At 38.6% G+C, this 5,000-nt stretch overlaps 1 pseudogene; it reads right to left on the reverse strand.

Moving 5' to 3' along the window:
- Positions 1 to 5,000, reverse strand: part of LOC137987869 (splicing factor, suppressor of white-apricot homolog) — a 50,474-nt pseudogene that overhangs the window by 21,757 nt on the left and 23,717 nt on the right.

The following is a 5,000-nucleotide window of genomic DNA, read 5'->3' on the forward strand; positions in this document are numbered from 1 at the left end:
TCTTTAGCATACTGATGAACAGTGATGCTTTCCTTCTTCTCTCAAGCTGAAGTTGTTTGTCACGTGACTCTGATTCCAGATTTTGAGCTGCGAGAAGGGAGAAAAACAATCGAAATACATTTACAAAGACACAAAATGAAAATCTTTTGATTGGAAGTGCTTAAATTGTCCAGCAGTGCGAGGTTCGTGTCCATAATCCGCACTATGACTTTAAATATACACTCATTTTACTTCGTTTTTAAAATAAAAGGACATCACTTAACTTATGATTGGATAAGACACCGTTAGCTGAGCACAATAAACAATTATCTGTGTTATCTGCCTCAGCCTTCGGCTTGGGCAGATAACACAGACATGGGCATGTCTCATGTTATCTTGGGCAGATAACATGAGACATCTTGCTGTAGGTTGCTAATACTGCCAATGACATACACATAGTGGAATTAAATGGATCAAGCCAATTGTACTTTGAGATGCACCAACCTTGGGCTTTTTCAGCCTTTTCTTCCAGTAAACGTCTCTGTGCCTCCTGTTTCTTCAGAATATAATAGCTGTGATGCGTGTTCCATGGGTCCAGAAAATCAAAGCGAGGGTCATTTTTAGCAATGATAATTGATTCAAAGTCAGGTCCATTTTTGGCCACATAGATTGCTAACTTGTCCACAATAGGCTGGAGATCAGGTGGAGGTGGTATGATTGGTTGTGGAACTAGGAGGATATACCCCTGGAATTTCAATAGTCTCTGGTACAAAGAGACCCGGTGGAACTGGGGGTGGCGGTGGGGGTGGAAGTGGAGGCACTGATGATGTTGGCTCCAACCACTCCTCTAGAAAGGAAAAAACAAAGGGATAAAAAAGGCCAAGGGCAAATTCATTTTTGGATAAAAAATGTCATATATCAGGGTTCGTACAGTGGTCAATGGTCACCAACTGCTAAAGCAAGATATGAAAGTTATCAAAAACAAATGATGATAATGTAAAATTTTGCAATAAAAATGTTAATGTAGTAGAGAAGAATTATCTATATCAAAGCACAAAAGTATCTTACAATAAAGAGGAAGCTCGCGTTTTATTGGCTTATGGTGTTCGTTACTACAATGACACCTATATTCTCACATATGAAAGATAAAAATGATATGTTCACTGTGCACGGTGAAGATTATTTTTTAGTAAAAGGAGAAATCTCCTGGTATTTCATCAGTATCTATATAGTAAATAAAATTATTAGACAAATTATCATTATGATGTCCCAACCAGACTTTACATTAGATTTCTCGTCTTAATCCAGAATATGCTGAGGTTTCAACAGGAGCCAGAGGCTGACAATACTTGCCAGCTATTTCACTTTGATTGAGGTTGCATCCCAAATTTCCCAAATAACGTGAAAACAAGTGCAACAGATGATGAACCTTGGATTGGTCCAGCTTTGTTCATAAAAAATGAAATTTTTGCTCCAAAATGTGGGGAATGCACTCTGAGACTAAGAGGCCCAGATTAAAAAATCTGCAGAGGAAGATACCCCTAAGCCCTCTAGAAGCACACACGTTCAACGCTTGTGGTCCCTTCTCTTCATACTCCTTGAAATAAAACAAATTCAACACCCATTCGTATTGAAAGGATGGAAAGAATCCCTGAAAATTTTGCTGCTAATCTTATACGGAATATTTTATTCAGCAACAGCTCTTTTTGATAATATGCTTGCTACTGTATTTAAGGGATTTTCAGTCTATAAAGGTGTTTCCAAAGCTTATCAAAAGTACCCTGTGGTGCTAACAAGTAACTACAAGCAGCCTTTCCCATTTTGGCCAGTTCAAAGGTCACTAACTGATGTAATGTCAAAGTCAATTAAAGTAAACAAATAATAAATAATATTATTATGTGCACTAATCTTGATCCCAATCACTTGCATGTGGTTTTGTTAAAACACTTTCCAGACCCGTCACAATGTATATACAATGGCAGCCTAAATGACAAGGCAATCATCTCAAAGTCATAAAAGCCAAAGGTTTCACTCTCACATCAGACCCCACAACTTCACTTCAAAGGAGTTTTTCTTTAAATTTATAAAAGCCAGGAATATAACTGATAGTAAATTCATGGTAATAGATAAAAAGAAACAATCAATAACCAAGGTTTGTGCTGGGCCATCAACAGCAAATGACTTTGTATGTTAACTTAAGGGGAGAAAATCATATTTACAGTTATTCAAAAGACACTAATACACAATTAAATACCAACCCAGGCTGAAGTTTTGCCCATCAAAAATAAGGGTCCAACAAATGTTAGGCCCAGACACCCAGGACAAGTTGAAAAATATCATTGCCAGGTACGTGTTTTAACTCTAGAAGAAGCTTGCCAGGCTGTAGCATTTGGCTAACAAGTCATTTTGCACAACAAATAGATATCGGTACAATGTACCCACCCATTCAACATGTACTGTACCATTCTACTGGTAATTAAAATCAAAGTATTTTGAAATGTAATAAATATCATAAAGTGAACATATTCAGAGTTGTTTGTCTGCATTTCTCTTCCTCAACAGCGATCATCTTTGTACATAACATTTCATGAGTCTCATACCCACTACTCCTCCTGGTAAAGTCCCCAAGGTCAGGCTGCCATACCACGGATAAAATGTTTTTCGCTTTTTAGCCTGTTCCAGGCTCCCAGATGATAAAGAAAGAGAAAAAAGTGCATGCAAAAAATGAGTGGGGGCTTGAGTTGAGGAGAGACTTGAGTCAAGGCGAGGCGGGTCGCCTCAACCCAAGCCCCCACTCGCTTTTCCCACGCAGTTGTTTTCGTTTTCCCGACTATCTGGGAGCCTGGAACAGGATATTTGCTTTTTTGAAAGTTTGTCACGAAACACAGACAACTTTGTTATGTTAATGTAACATTAACATGAATAAGTCTGTCATGAAATCCTCTTTGACTGGTGATAGTATACAGGGTTCAAAGTGGAAGATGAAAAGCAATGACTACAACAAAGATTGCGATGATGAAAAACACACCGACCACTATTCCAAACGAAATGGCTGGAAGAGTTTTCTTGGTTGACAATTGATACTGAGCGGGGAGTCATGAAGTACAAAAATTAATATGTTGCAAGTGGCCAACATTTGCATAGGTTCAGTCACTAATATTTTACCACTGTGAACTGATATGGGACAAGCAGCTCATTCTGCCGGGCAAGTAATTCTTACATGCTACTTGCCCAGGGACAAGTCTTGTCAAAAATATCTGTCGGACCCTGAAAAATGCATTAAAACTGTAAATTTTTATGGTTTATAGTTTACGATTAATACTGCACAAATCACAAATTCTCATGGCAGTTTACCATTCTTTCTCTAGGGTGAGATCAGATGTCAGCTTGTAAAAGCACCTCTGGCAGCCACTATCAGTCCATACTGATCTCACCCACCCAACCCACAATGTATGTGAAAGGAGGACAGGCCACAAAAGGGGGTCTCCCCCTTACTCTTCAAGAACAATCTTCAGGGGTGTCTTTTGGAAAATTGCTCTTCCTCACCCTTGTCTTTTAAGAAACCGAAGGAAACTATTATACCACTGGAAAGCTAATAAAATGTAGTATTTGAAATGCCTTTAATTTTCACTTTTTAATTTCAGAAAGCTAGCACAAGCGCTGAAATGCGAAACTGACCTTGACTGCTCCGCTAAATTACTGCAAAAGTCCATATAAAAGCCGCATTTTTTTCTCAAAATTCTAATCAAAAATTGGGGGTACGGAAACATCTGAGGTTGGAGTTTTCTACGGCCTAAATAATATTCATAAAAGCTTCTCAAGATGACCCTGAATAAACATATAACAAACTGAAAGCACATTGTTGTTGTTGATCATTGCCTTTTTCATGAACAATGGCTCCTAAAGGAACCATTTTGTATCTTGAAGCGTTTATTCGGGATTCTTGCTCTCGAAGATTTCTTTCATTGATTACTTTACTCGAACAACTGAACACCAACCTACAAGCAATCTCTATTCCTCCACAAGCTGTTTGCTGTTGTCACTTTGACACATACCTTTCCACCACATGCAAGAAAACATCCAGAAGTTGGCAAGTACTCACAAGGCTGCTGCCTAAGAAATTTTTCCGGGAGCCCTTCGGGCTTCCAACATTAAAAGTTAGTAGCCAGAATCATTTTTTCAAGAGCCCAGAATAAATTAATTCCAGCTGGGATTATATTTACAAGAAAGTGAGGATAAATCAAGTAAGGCGCTCGTTCGGGCTACTTGTTCAGAAATTTGGTCACCCACGCTCGCAAATAAGGCGCCCCAGGTGACCGAGCGACCGTTAGGCAGCAACCTTGACTCATGAGGCAAAAGGCCGACCGATTCATTGTGATGCCCAGCCTGCTCTCCACATTTCAAACCTTGGCTACTAAGCACTTGTGTGTATCCAAATATTCTTGAAAAATAATCGCATCTAGAGCATCTTAAGACTTAATTGATGTGAAAGCTCAAGCAACCACTGTGTTAGTGTTTTTAAACCGTATTTGTTTGTCTACTAATAGAACTTCAAAGTTTGTTGTCTCAATTTTCTTTTTCTTTTGCAAAATTCGATCTTCCAAAGCGGGGGAGCAGCTTATCAATGGACTTTTGAAGTAATAACCCTTGTGTTAACATGGACATTCAAACAAACTGCACTAAGGCAAAACTTATAATACGAAAGCAATAATTATATTTGAACTGTGGAGAGATGAATCAAGTTTAGATGCTTATCATCGCTACATTACGTTGTATTAACGTTACTTTCAAGAGCAGTAATGAAAGGAGAGCCTGAAAAATTCAGGCAGGCAATGTCAGTTTCATGTTTCAGTGCTTGGGCTCGCTTTCTGAAATAAAAAACGTGAAAGTTAAAGGCATTTTTAAATACTACATTTTATATTCCTTATCCAAGAAGACTTGAAAGTCTGACCCTTTGCAGGTGTAATTACAAAGGCAGCACTGAGTGTTGGTCCAGCCTGAGCTGAACTCACAACCTCCTG

The sequence above is a fragment of the Montipora foliosa genome, unplaced genomic scaffold (genome assembly GCF_036669935.1).
Source record: "Montipora foliosa isolate CH-2021 unplaced genomic scaffold, ASM3666993v2 scaffold_393, whole genome shotgun sequence".
In the NCBI taxonomy this organism is placed as follows: Eukaryota; Metazoa; Cnidaria; class Anthozoa; order Scleractinia; family Acroporidae; genus Montipora; species Montipora foliosa.